Consider the following 14,787-nt stretch of genomic DNA (forward strand, 5'->3'; position numbering starts at 1 on the left):
AGTATTCCCCCATGTCTAGCAATTCCTGATTCAGGACGATCCTTTGCAGGAGGGCGTGGCAACCCACTGTAGTATTCTTGATGGGAGAATTCCATGGACAGAGGAGCTTGGCAGGCTGAAGTCCGTGGGGTGACGGAAAGTCAGACACCACTGAAGCAACTTAGCATGAGCCTGAGTGCTTAGAACAATGCCCATGACATCATAAATGGTCCATGAGTGTTAACTTTAGCTGTTAGGATCCAGTCTCTCAAGATTTTTTCCATGTCTCAAGAACAAAGAGGTGTCTAAAAGCTCCCAGATGAGGACCAATGGAAAGAGAGTGTCCTTTTCCAGGTCATGGCTTTGATTGGTCATCCTTAAATATGGCCTGAAAAATACCATGTTCTGAACAAGCCTGAATGCTTTGCACGGAATATCCTTGGAATAATGTGAAAAAATAACCCTTAGAGGAGGGGGTTGAGAAAGTTTTCAAAAAGCAAAATAGTGCTGTGAACACATAAATGACTAAATCAGTTCAGTTCAGTTCAGTCGCTCAGTCGTGTCTGTCTCTTTGTGACCCCACGGACTGCAGCACGCCAGGCCTCCCTGTCTATCATCAACTCCCAGAGCTTGCTCAAACTCATGTCCACTGAGTTGGTGATGCCATTCAACCATCTCATCCTCTGTCATCCCTTCTACTCCCACCTTCAATCTTTACCAGCATCAGAGTCTTTTCCAATGAGTCAGCTCTTCTCATCAGGTGGCCAAAGTATTGGAGTTTCAGCTTCAGCATCAGTCCCTCCAATGAATATCCAGGACTGATTTCCTTTAGGATGGACTGATTTGATCTCCTTGCAGCCTGAGGGACTCTCAAGACTCTTCTCCAACACCACAGTTCAAAAGCATCAATTCTTTGGTGCTCTTCTTTCTTTATGGTGTAACTCACATCCATATATGACTACTGGAAAAACCATAGCTTTGACTTTATAAATGGACCTTCATTGGCAAAGTAAGTTTCTCCTTTTTAATATACTGTCTATGTTGGTCATAGTTTTTCTTCTAAGGAGCAAGGGTCTTTTAATTTCATGGCTGCACTCACCATCTGCCATGATTTTGGAACCCAAGAAAATAAAGTCTCTCACTCTTTCCTTTGTTTACCCCTCTATTTGCTATGCAGTAATAGGATCAGATGCTATGATCTTTGTTTTTTGAATGTTAAGCTTTAAGCCAACTTTTTCACTCTCCTCTTTCATTTTCATCAAGAGGCTCTTTAGTTCTTCCTCACTTTCTGCCATATGGGTGATGTCATCTGCATATCTGAGGTTATTGATATTTCTCCTGGCAATCTTGATTATCTTGTGCTTCATCCAGCCTGGCATTTCTCATGATGTACTCTGCATATAAGTTAAATAACCAGGGGACCAATGTACTCCTTTCCCTATTTGGGGAACCAGTCTGTTGTTCCATGTCCAGTTCTAACTGCTGCTTCTTGACTTGCATACAGGTTTCTCAAGAGGCAGATCAGGTGATCTGGTATTCCCATCTCTTTCAGCATTTTCCACAGCTTGTTGTGATCTACACAGTCAAAGGCTTTCATGTAATTAATAAAGCAGAAGTAGATGCTTTTCTGGAACTCTCTTGCTTTTTCTATGATCCAATGGATGCTGGCAATTTGATCCCTGGTTCCTCTGCCTTTTTAAAATCCAGCTTGAATATCTGGAAGTTCACAGTTCATGTACTTTTTAAGCCTGGCTTGGAGAATTTTTTGAGTATCACTTTGCTAGCGTGTGAGATGAGTGCAATTGTGCAGTAATTTGAACATTCTTTGGCATTGCCTTTCTTTGGGATTGGAATGAAAACTGACCTTTTCCAGTCCTGTGGCCAGTGCTGAGTTTTCCAAATTTGCTGGCATATTGAGTGCAGCACTTTCACAGCATCATCTTTTAGGATGACTAAATACTAGGTAATAAATGCAATGAGTTACTTTTGCAAGCTTTAAAGGGAATAGTAAAAATAAATAAATTAAACAGGAAAGTTGGAATCAGGTTGTGAAAGTATTTGATTTTTGGCATTGGAGAGAATAGGTGAACAATAGGAGGAGACACTGAGGACAGAAGATCCAACTACAGCTGCCAGGCACCAGAAAGATAAGGAATTTCTGGGATCAGTTTGAAACTCTCCATGATCTGTTCTTGTCCACAGTGAATGACAAGAGCTTTATCTGATTTCAGATGCCCTTGATCTTTCAATATTAATATTTGCCTTGTTTATATAATATGTATATATGTATGTGTGTTTGTGTGTGTGTCTGTGTGTATATATATATATATATATATATATATATATATATGAACCCAAAATATATCTGTTTTTATGCAGAGCATAATTTCATTGCAGTTAAGTGAAATCAAAGAGGTTTTTTTCTTACACTGTGAAGATTTAGATGTGCCCAAGCTCTGTCACTGTGTGTAAGAGTAAATTAGAGAATGGAAATTATTGCTCTTCCTTTCAAAATAAAATTGGATACAGGATGAATGCATTTACCAGACCAAGCAGATGATGTACACATTATGGAAACCATTACGAAGACTTTAATTTGAAGTACCAGGTGGACCACTTTAATGCTGATAGAAACCTCTGGCTAATTCTAGTTCAAATGATCATGAAACCTCACATGGCTCACATTTCTCATTTTACTCAAGTACACATTTCTGTAGCATTTAATAAAAATAAGAAAAAAATAACAGACCAAGTAATGTTTTTCTTAGCTTCAAAACTGTTACATGATGTGTTAATATGAATAGAATGTTGGTTCTTTTATAGTTTCATTCAACAAACATTTTTCGAATTTCTTCCAAACCATATGTTCCTGCATTGTTTTATTAATCCATTAACTTGTATAATCATCACAGTAACTGTGCAATAAGTACACTAACCTCACTTTCTCCTCTATCCATATATGTATCCATACATAACTTGTAGTAAGAAATATTAAATGGTCTGCTGCTTCTGCTGCTCAGTCGCTTCAGTCATGCCCAACTCTTTCTGACCCTAGGGACTGTAGCCCTCCAGCTCCTCTGTCTTCCATTATCTCCTGGAATTTGTTCAAATTCATATCCATTGAGTCGGTGATGCTATCTAACCATTTCATCCTCTTCCAACCCCTTCTCCTTTTGCCTTTAGTCTTTTTCAACATCAGGGTCTTTTCCAATGAGTCAGCTCTTGGCATCAGGTGGCCAAAGTATTGGAGCTCCAGCTTCAGCAACAATCCTTCCGATGAAAATTAAGACTTGTTTGATCTCTTGCAGCCCAAGGGACTCTCAAGGGTCTTCTCCAGGGTCTTTTCCAGTTTGAAAGCATTAATTACCAGGAAGCAGTGTTCCCATTGAGGGGATGATGAGGTTCCGAATCTATCTTAATTCATTTGAAGTGTCTTGTAGCTCAATAATCTGAGGGACTTGGATTCAAATTCTGTCCCAACGACTCATTACTTCACTTCTCTTAGTCTTTGTTTAAAATGATGAATGGGGATTAAAGGAGTCAGAGTTGTAAGTTGCAACAGCACCTCACCAGCCTCTTAGGAAGGACTCAGTAAGTGATATCTATTGTTAGTTATTAATCTCCCAAGAGAAACCCGAGTCCCCTCTGCAGTGCTCATTTCAAATGGCCATTCTGCCTAAAGTTATACACTTAAGGCAGAAGATAATTCATTAGCTCCCAATCCAGCCCATTTCATCTTTAAACAGCTCTCTGGAATGGTTGGAAAACTATTCCTTGTAAAGAATAAAATCCTTCTTCGTGTACCTTCTTCACATTGATTTTTGTTCTGTCCCTTAGGACTTCGTTGTACATTCTGCATTCTTCTTTCATTTGATAGCCTCCCAAATATGTGAAGACAACTTTCAAGTTTCCCATTGAATTTGTTTTGCTCTAAGCTAATAAGCAACTCAAGAATGCCTGGGGTTGTTAGGTTGATTAGTCTTTTGTTATTGTTTATTTTGATTTGTTTCCTTTCCAAGTCCATGTTAAAAGGTAATAAAATGTACTAACACACACACGAATACACACACAGAAAATTCCGCTTCAGCCTTAATGTTACTCTAAAATCTCTGGTTTTGGCTTTATCCTGGGCCTATGGAACGCAGAGCAGCAAGATCCCTGTTTCAATGTACTGCCTGCTGCTGCTGCTGCTAAGTCGCTTCAGTCGTATCCGACTCTGTGCGACCCCATAGACGGCAGCTCACCCAGGTCCCCTGTCCCTGGGACTCTCCAGGTAAGAACACTGGAGTGGGTTGCCATTTCCTTCTCTGGTGCATGAAAGTGAAAAGTGAAAGTGAAGTCGCTCAGTTGTATCTGACTCTTATCGACTCCATGAACTGCAGCCTACCAGGCTCCTCTGTCATGGGATTTTCCAGGAAAGAGTACTGGAGTGGGGTGCCATTTCCTTCTCTGAATGTAATCCCTAGAATTTCTAATTTCTGTGTAAATCAACCATTATGAGATATTTTATTATACTCTCAAATCCAATCAGCACACTCAGTTCAGAAATTGAACAAGGCATGCCATTCAGCTCTTCTGTGTACTTACCTCTGAATATTCACTTTCAAATATAGGTAAGCATTCTGAATGTAACTCAGATCATAAGTCTTTTTCTTTCTTTATGAGCTAAAAATTTTGTCAGTGATGTGCAGTGTTTATTTATTATTGTGCAAATAAAACTATGATTATGAAAGATGTTAATTTTATGCACAAAACATTAATGAAAGTCTTTTTTTGAAGGCATTTAAAATAGTTAAACAGATCGATGATGACTCCCACAAATGCATTCCTTGGAAATCTGAACAAAATGAGTGAGCCATAGAAAAAATTTTGAAGTAAAATAAATAAATAAATAAATAAAATAAAATAGTTAAACAGGAAAACATATTGATAGCTAATATAAATGTTTACAGTAAGTAAGGGACTCTGCTGTATCAGTGTTTCTCATGCTTTAATCTGCTGACAAATCAGCTGGAATCTTATAAAAATTCAGATTCTGGTTCACTTGGTGGACCCTAAGGTTCTGTTACTTCTATCAAGTTTCCAAGTGATGCATATTTTGAAGAATATTAAATCCTGTCTGGGACAATGAATGCTTATAAAAATAAATATATATATACATAACAGAAAAACAGGATGAAATATCATAATTTTAAGAGCATTCTTTTAATATTACAGCCAATGAGATCACTTTTGTTTGAAAATTTCAAGTTTATGATGATCACATAGGCATGTTCCAGACAGAGTACTAGTCTATTACCTTTTTAAACAAATAAATTAGTGGTTTTGTGTTACAGTATAAGACTTTTGAAACTTGACTAATAGATTTTTCACAGTAAATTTCAGTAAAAATTTGTCATGCGTGCATGCTCAGTTATGTCTGACTCTTTGTGACACTATGGACTGTATGTAGCCTACCAAACTCCTCTGTCTATGGGATTATCCTGGCGAGAATACTGGAGTGGGTTGCCATTTCCTCCTCCAGGGGATCTTCCCAACCCAGGGATCAAACCCGTGTCTCCTGCACTGGCTGACAGATTCTTTACCACTGAGCCACCTGGGAAGTTCCACTAATAATTATTTTTTTATAAAATTACATATTTATTCTAGTGTCTCAGTTGTTCGATTTTGATGGTGATAATGGCTTGAACTTTATAGCATAGCCAGCAGAACAATGACTCTGCAGAAATGTCCGTGTCCTAATCCCTAGGGCTCATGCACATAGTATATTATATAGCTAAGTGGAATTGACTGACTGTAAAATAAGGAGATTGTTCTGCATTATCCGGGTGAACAGAATGTAATTACAGGAGTCCTTAAATGGAGAAGAAAGAGGCAGAAGTGTCAGAGTGATAGGACTTAGGAGAAGCTTCAACTCATTGCTGACTTTGAAGATGAAGGAAGGGCCATGAGCCAAGGACTACGAGCAGCCTTTAGGGGAAGGAAAAAAAGGAAAACAGATTCCGCCCTAGAGTCTCTAAAAAGACCTGCAGGTGCCTTGGTATTACCCATCAAGACCTATTTCAAATTTTTCAACTCCAGAAGTCCAAGAAAATGAATGCACGTTGTGTTAGCCACTACATTCGCTGTCATTTATTCCAGTAACAATAGCAAACTAATAGCTCATCTTTGGCCCCAAAATTATTCTAATCCTTAGCCATGCAGCACACATCTAAAACATGCGTCTCTTAACATTCATAGTCTCAAAAATACATTCTCTGTGCAAGGTACCACTCAATGCCCCAAAGCTCAAGAAACAATGAGTGGCATACACCCTTCAAAATATAGTCCAGTGAAGTTATCCTCACAATTCAGATCAGATCAGATCAGATCAGTTGCTCAGTCGTGTCCGACTCTTTGCGACCCCATAAATCGCAGCACGCCAGGCCTCCCTGTCCATCACCAACTCCCGGAGTTCACTAAGACTCACGTCCATCGAGTCAGTGATGCCATCCTGCCATCTCATCCTCTGGCGTCCCCTTCTCCTATTGTCCCCAATCCCTCCCAGCATCAGGGTCTTTTCCAATGAGTCAACTCTTCGCATGAGGTGGCCAAAGTACTGGAGTTTCAGCTTTAGCATCAGTCCTTCCAAAGAAACCCCAGGGCTGATCTCCTTCAGAATGGACTGGTTGGATCTCCTTGCAGTCCAAGGGACTCTCAAGAGTCTTCTCCAACACCACAGTTCAAAAGCATCAATTCTTTGGTGCTCAGCCTTCTTCACAGTCCAACTCTCACATCCATACATGACCACAGGAAGAACCATAGCCTTGACTAGACGAACCTTTGTTGGCAAAGGAATGTCTCTGCTTTTCAATATGCTATCTAGGTTGGTCATAACTTTCCTTCCAAGGAGTAAGCATCTTTTAATTTCATGACTGCAGTCACCATCTGTAGTGATTTTGGAGCCCAGAAAAATAAAGTCTGACACTGTTTCCACTGTTTCCCCATCTATTTCCCATGAAGTGGTGGGACTGGATGCCATGATCTTGGTTTTCTGAATGTTGGGCTTTAAGCCAACTTTTTTACTCTCCACTTTCACTTTCATCAAGAGGCTTTTGAGTTCCTCTTCACTTTCTGCCATAAGGGTGGTGTCATCTGCATATCTGAGGTTATTGATATTTCTCCCGGAAATCTTGATTCCAGCTTGTGTTTCTTCCAGTCCAGCATTTCTCATGCATATAAGTTAAATAAGCAGGGTGACAGTATACAGCCTTGATGAATTCCTTTTCCTATTTGGAACCAGTCTGTTGTTCCATGTCCAGTTCTAACTGTTGCTTCCTGACCTGCATACAAATTTCTCAAGAGGCAGATCAGGTGGTTTGGTATTCCCATCTCCTGAAGAATTTTCCACAGTTTATTGTGGTCCATACAGTCAAAGGCTTTGGCATAGTCAATAAAGCAGAAATAGATGTTTTTCTGGAACTCTCACTTTTTTGATGATCCAGCGGATGTTGGCAATTTGATCTCTGGTTCCTCTGCCTTTTCTAAAACCAGCTTGAACATCAGGAAGTTCACGGTTCACATATTGCTGAAGCCTGGCTTGGAGAATTTTGAGCATTACTTTACTAGCGTGTGAGATGAGTGCAATTGTGCGGTAGTTTGAGCATTCTTTGGCATTGCCTTTCTTTGGGATTGGAATGAAAACTGACCTTTTCCAGTCCTGTGGCCACTGCTGAGTTTTCCAAATTTGCTAGCATATTGAGTGCAGCACTTTCACAGCATCATCTTTCAGGATTTGGAATAGCTCAACTGGAATTCCATCACCTCCTCTAGCTTTGTTCGTAGTGATGCTTTCTAAGGCCCACTTGACTTCACATTCCAGGATGTCTGGCTCTAGGTCAGTGATCACACCATCATGATTATCTTGGTCGTGAAGATCTTTTTTGTACAGTTCTTCTGTGTATTCTTGCCATCTTTTCTTAATATCTTCTGTTTCTGTTAGGTCCATAGCATTTCTGTCCTTTATTGAGCTCATCTTTGCATGAAATGTTCCTTTGGTATCTCTGATTTTCTTGAAGAGATCCCTAGTCTTTCCCATTCTGTGGTTTTCCTCTATTTTATCAGCAACAAAGTGGATAGAAAATGGCCATGACTTTGTCTGAAACTAAGGTATAAATGTCCTTCATTTTACCCACAAGTGTGACTAGGATATGTCAAGTGAAAATAAACATGATGCATCTTCCCAAAGCATTTTATTGCATTTATATGTTCAAGTGACTATGTGATGAAGAAGAAATAGGACCATAGATTTGAAGGGGAAATGAAGGAAACATTGGCAGGCTGTAGAGTCTCCTCACATACCTCTCCTCTTCTCTAGGATGGTCATTTCACACTTCTCAACTCTTAAGGTTAGGTGTAAACACTTAAGCAACTTACTTCTTTTGAAGGAGTTCAGAGACTGTCATTCCAAAATACACCATTTTGGCACACTGGTTATTTTGAATTAAAGGCACTTGAGAAACAGAAGAGTACTCTGACCTTCCTTTTCCTTCTTAGCAGCAGGAGATACAAGTCCCATGTGAAAGATGCTTTCCTGGACTGGGAGGTACAGTGACTTTATCTTTAAGGACAAAAAGTTGAAAGAATTCTGTACCAACAGACCTTGTTAACATAATTCTCATCTTCTCTTAGCCTCCACACATAGTTTGGTCATTTATTCACAGTCGCCTCTCTTTTTGCATCCTATTATAAAAACAACTAGATTTTCTCATTTCTTTAGGTTATTTCCTTATGCTACTGTTCAGTTGCTCAGTCGTGTCCACCTCTTTGCAACCCCATGGACTGCAGCACGTCAGGCTTCCCTGTCCTTCACCATCTCCTGGAGTTTGCTCAAACTCATGTCCATTGAGTTGGTGATGCCATCCAACCATCTCATCTTCTGTCATCCCCTTCTCCTCCTGCCCTCAATCCTTCCCAGCATCAGGCTCTTTTCAAATGAGTCAGCTCTTCACATCACGTGGCCAAGTATTGGAGTTTCAGCTTCAACATCAGTCTTTCCACTGAACACTCAGGATTGATCTCCTTTAGGATGGACTAGTTTTATCTCCTTGTGGTCCAAGGGACTCTCAAGAGTCTTCTCCAACACCACTGTTCAAAAGCATCAGTTCTTCGGCACTCAGCCTTTTTTACCGTCCAGCTCTCAGTAAGGTCACTCAAATCATGTAAAACTTACATTAAATGAATTTGTATGCCATACTCTTGTTAGTTCATCTTTGTCAGTTTAATTTTCAGACACAGTCAGGGTCCCTAAGAAGACTGGAGGCAACTTTTCTTGTCTTCACTTTGGTTAGAGGCTCAGCTTTCACTAAGCTTATTAAAGATTATCAACAAATTCTTAAAATTTCAGTTTGATTAGGTAATACATAGACTTATCTTTAGAAAATAATTTTAAAAAAGTCTTATGACGATCCACTGTCTTAATCAAGAATTGTATGAGCAGTCCTGGGATTTTCAGAAGCACTGGTCCATATGAGATTTAACATATTTGCCAGACAGGTTGGGGTTTCCCAGGTGGCTCAGTGGCAAAGAATCTGCCTGTCAATGCAGGAGATGAGGGTTCTATCCCTGGGTAGGGAAGATACTCTGGAGGAGGAAATGGGAACCCATTCCAGTATTCTTGCCTAGAAAATCCTTTGGACAGAGAAGCCAGGGGGTTTCAGTTCATGGGATGGCAAAAGAGTCTGACATAACTGACCATGTGCACACGCACCAAGCAGGTTAGTCTCCAAGAATCCAAACATTAAAAAACATCATTTTCATAACTTTTTTGGAGGAGTTCTCAGATGAAAGCCTTTTGTCAAACATTTGCCAATGGGTTTAATTTGCCTCTTAAAAAAAAAAAAAAAAAGTAGGCCAACCTGATCAGTCAGTCAGTTTAGTCACTCAGTCGTGTCTGACTCTTTGTGACCCCACGGACTGCAGCACTCCAGGCTTCCCTGTCCATCACCAACTCCCAGAGTTTACCCAAACTCATGTCCACTGAGTTGGTGATGCCATCCAACCATCTCATCCTCTGTCGTCCCCTTCTCCTCCCACCTTCAATCTTTCCCAGCATCAGGGTCTTTTCAAATAAATCAGCTCTTTGCATCAGGTATTGGAGTTTCAGCTTCAACATCAGTCCTTCCAATGGATATTCAGGACTGATCTCCTTCAGGATGGACTGGTTGGATCTCCTTACAGTCCAAGGGACTCTCAAGAGTCTTCTCCAACACCACAGTTTAAAAGCATCAATTCTTCGGTGCTCAGCTTTCTTTATAGTCCAACTCTCACATCCATACATGACTACTAGCCTTGACGAGATGGACCTTTGTTGGTAAAGTAATATCTTTGCTTTTTAATATACTGTCTCAATGAATTTGAGTCGCTCCGCGTCTGACTTTCTTCATGAGACCTCGTTTCCTGATGAACCCTTTTGTCCCCAGTAGTAGTTCCTCATACTGGCTTCGTTTCATAGCGCAAGATCTAGTACATGTCTGACTTGCATTCTGACACCTTCTCCTCTGAGACTGAGAATGAGATGGCTTTGATTTCTGCCTTTGCCTTTCCTTCCATCCTCTCCTTCCTCCTTCATTGATTCAGTATCTATCAAAACTACCCAGCAAGCAGGCACTGGCCCAATACTGTTCCAGAGTGAATGCAGTGCACATCCTTTAAGCTTCCTAAGCTGCCTTTTGCCTCATGTGGATCTCTATTCAGCTCTGAAGTTACTGAGGGACAGTGTTTTATTATATAGATTTAATGACAATTGTTAACATTCTTTTAAAGAGGCTCTCAGGTTTATTGCTGGATGGCTTGCTAATGTTTGTTGGTAAAGTACGGAAGAGTCCATCAGGCCTTCTGTAACAGTCTTTTATTGATAAAAGAAAAAAATCACTTTGAACTAATCTCACTTTAACTCCTATTGTGGTTACCTTTGTGACTCAAACAAAGGAACACAAACTCTAATGCTATATTATAGAATCACCTGATGTAAATGCTACAAGGAAAATAGGAAAAACTAAATGTAATTAAACCTAAAACAAGGACCAGAACAACATCTTAACCCTTGAATCTGAAGAACAAGATGGGCTCTCGTGAACTTCCACCAGGCTGAATGTGTTTAGCTAATAATAATTATGATTGAACAGATGACTCAATTATGCCATATGCCATTTTATTGGTCCCCAGAGTGTATTTGTGAATACACAGAGATAAATGTAATTCATTATTATGTTAATCAAGACCAAAGGTCTTGTGGCAGGCAGGTAGGAAAATGATAGTGGCTAATGAAACGTTTGCTTTTCTGTGTTCAACATCATGAGAGGATAACATTCTTAATGCCCAAATGAGTCAACAGTGACAACGGTGCTAATATATGAGGTTTTCTAGAACAAAAGTGTTTGATCAGGCAGAAATAATGTGGTATCATTTTTAGGGTTCTTTGGTGACTGATTTGTTGGAGTTTAGTTCTCTCTCCTTTTACTTCAGTTACCTGATTAAGTGTTATAATAGAAATAATCTCCACTAATATTTAGAAAAAAAACCAATATGCAGAGTACACAGGAGATTTACTTAATGGATCTCTTAAGGAAATTCTTCTAGATTAAGGCATTCTCTTTAGCTTTGTTTAACATTTCAAAATGCAAATCACTCTATAGGTAAGATTTGATTGTAAGTTTTTGACCAAATTAATGTGAGTATAGCTTTAATCTTTTCAGTTAGAAAAGAAAATCATTTAAAGTTTAATTTTTTTTTTAATTTTAACAGAATATAACAAAGACTTAGATTTATCTGAATGCCAGAGTAATACTGCTTTGTGCAGGAGACAATTCTGAGCTCTGGTTCATACTAAAGAAAATCCTGCTAGATTCTGTGTTCCACTGGAGCAGAAGATTCTGCTTTGTTTTACAATTTTTCACATATTTACACTAAAACTCTTACAAGTGGGTGCTCAGTTAAATGTTTCTACTGAATGTGTCCCACTAGTAGCAACTACAAATTTAAATTTATGACTGTATGGTTTATTGGAAATATAAATGTTTACTTTGTTCTTAGCAATTAGTCAAGAATTTACAAGCTGATTCTAAACTAGCTCTTTATTGATAAATTTAAATCCATTTCTTCTTTATCTGCAGACACATGTGAAGATAATGAAGAACAGTCCCCTTTTTAGAAATAAGTAACACATTTTTCTTGAATTCATTATTGGATCTTTTATTGGTCATTTCTACTTCCAGTTTTAGAAGCTCTTATCTAGTGTTTTTCCAGTTTCTCTTTAATCCTTTAAGAAACATAAAGATGAAATTCACTCAAATTTTCAGGAAGTGAGGAGAGTAAGTGAGGGGGAGAGATATTTACAGTCACTCCTGCTCTATTGTATTATACCCCCTAAAAAAGAAAGATTCATCTCATATAGCTCAACAATTTAAGTTGTTGATAGAAATGGCTTTAAATTATGTGCTCTTAAAAAAAAGTTATTGGAGTATAGTTGCTTTACAGTGTTGTGTTAGTTTCTGCTGTAGAGCAGAGTATATCAGTTATATGTATACATATATCCCCTGTTTTAGATTTTCCTTCCATTTAGGTCTCCATACAGCACTGAGTTAGAGTTCCTTGTGCTATATAGTATTTCATCCTATTTCATCAATCCTATTTCATCCACTCCCTTCCTCTGATGGTATCCATAAGTTTGTTCTCTACATCCAAGTCTCTATTTCTTCTTTGCAAATAAGTTCATCTGTACCATTTTTCTAGATTCCACATATAAACAATATTATATGATACTTCAGAGAAGGCAATGGCACCCCACTCCAGTACTCTTGCCTGGAAAATCCCATGGACGGAGGAGCCTGGTAGGCTGCAGTCCATGGGGTCGCTAAGAGTCGGACATGACTGAGCGACTTCACTTTCACTTTTCACTTTCATGCATTGGAGAAGGAAATGGCAACCCACTCCAGTGTTCTTGCCTGGAGAATCCCAGGGACGGGGGAGCCTGCCATCTATATCCCAGGGACGGGGGAGCCTGCCATCTATGGGGTCGCACAGAGTCGGACACGACTGAAGCGACTTAGCATAGCATAGCGTATGACACTTTGTTCTCTTTCTGGTTTACTTCACTCTGTATGACACTCGCTAGGTCTATCCATGCTTCTGCAAATGGCATTATTTTTATTCCTCTTGATGGCTGAGTAATAAGCAAATAGGACGTAATTAAACTTAAAAAGCTTTTGCACAGCAAAGAAAGCCATAAACAAAACAAAACAAAACAAAACAGCCCTTAGAATGGGAGAAAATATTTGCAAATGAAGAAATCGACAAAGTATTAATCTCCCAAATATACAAGCAGCTCACTCAGCTCAATACCAAAAAAAAAATTAAACAACCCAATGAAAACATGGGCAGAAGATCTAATAGGCATTTCTCAAGAAGATTTACAGATGGCCAAGAAATACGTATATTGCATATATTTTACTGTTTATTTTTTATTGAGCTATTCTACATTGTGCTATTGTTTTGGCCATATCATGGGGCATGTGAGGATTTTAGTTTCACAATCAGTGATCCAAACCCATGTGTGTTCTGTCTTAATCACTGGACCACCAGGGCAGTCCATACTTTGTGCAATTGTTATTCATATATGTCATCTTTCTTACCAGAATTTGGCCCCCTGGTGTCTCAAATGGTAAAGAATCTGCCTGCAATGCAGGAGACCCTAGTTCTATCCTTGGGTAGGGAAGATCCCCTGGAGAAGGGAATGGCTACCCACTCCAGTATTCTTGCCTGAAGAATTCTATGGACAGAGGATGCTGGTGGGCTACAGTTCACGGGGTTGCAAAGAGTTGAATACGACTGAAGTGACTTTGCACGCACGCACACAAGTTAGCATCAGGATGTCCTGTCCATCTTTGTATCACCCAATGACTAACGTGAAACCCATCCCGCCTCACCAGAATCTCACAGAATCTTAGTTTCTCTCAAGAGTAAGATGGCCAGAAGAGAAGGTATCCTCATATCCTGGACCTTCACTTTTGAATTTAAAATTTGCATTTAGAAAACACAGGATGGGTACTTTGCTCCTGTGGAATGGATTCATTGTGGCAGGATAACTGAGATGACTGAAAGAGAAAGGAACTTATCCATTAAGTGAATAATGCTTCTTTTAAAAGAGAACATTAGTGATCATTTGCATATAGGCATGGGGAAAATTGCTCATATACTATTTCAAAATTGTTTTACCAATGCAAACATTTCTTAAAGCTGAAAGATGACTCACCCTAAATAAATGTCGGATGTGCCTTATCTGTTTTTTTCTATGTAAGGGTCTCACTAGGTTATCCTAGGTTCTGTCCCTAAGAAGTCTGTGTCTAACCTTTCCAGGGACTTGAGAGCATATCACATTTTTTCCCGTTCAGTGGGTAGCTCTGAAATTGCCACTTTGGCTATTGTATACAATTCTCCATCCATCTATTCTCATTGTCAACCATCCTTATAAAGTGGCATTTGAACACTTCACTGAACATGAGAACTATTTTATGGAGGAAATGATTAATTGCCAGATATGATAAGAATGGAGACCAGTAGAGAAAAATCTGTTCCTGGAATAGACTTTGGGGAGTGGAATTTGACAGATAAGTTAGTTTTTCTGTGCTTTAAGAGATGGAAGTCCTTGCAACTTCCACCTTCACCTTTCATCACTGGAACCTGTATGTCTCAGTCCTGCTTTTGGCTTCATAGCTTCTACCATGTTTAATTTAGGGACCATCCTAGGGCAGTAAGGAAATACTAGGATGT

General features: G+C 39.3%; 1 protein-coding gene and 1 pseudogene across 1 annotated transcript in view; both read left to right on the forward strand.

The window, feature by feature from the left end:
- Positions 1-14,787, forward strand: part of NYAP2 (neuronal tyrosine-phosphorylated phosphoinositide-3-kinase adaptor 2) — a 321,945-nt gene that overhangs the window by 56,636 nt on the left and 250,522 nt on the right. The window lies entirely within an intron of this gene.
- Positions 4,778-4,857, forward strand: LOC139179104 (small nucleolar RNA SNORD116; annotated as a pseudogene).

The sequence above is a fragment of the Bos indicus genome, chromosome 2, assembly GCF_029378745.1.
Source record: "Bos indicus isolate NIAB-ARS_2022 breed Sahiwal x Tharparkar chromosome 2, NIAB-ARS_B.indTharparkar_mat_pri_1.0, whole genome shotgun sequence".
Lineage (NCBI taxonomy): Eukaryota > Metazoa > Chordata > Mammalia > Artiodactyla > Bovidae > Bos > Bos indicus.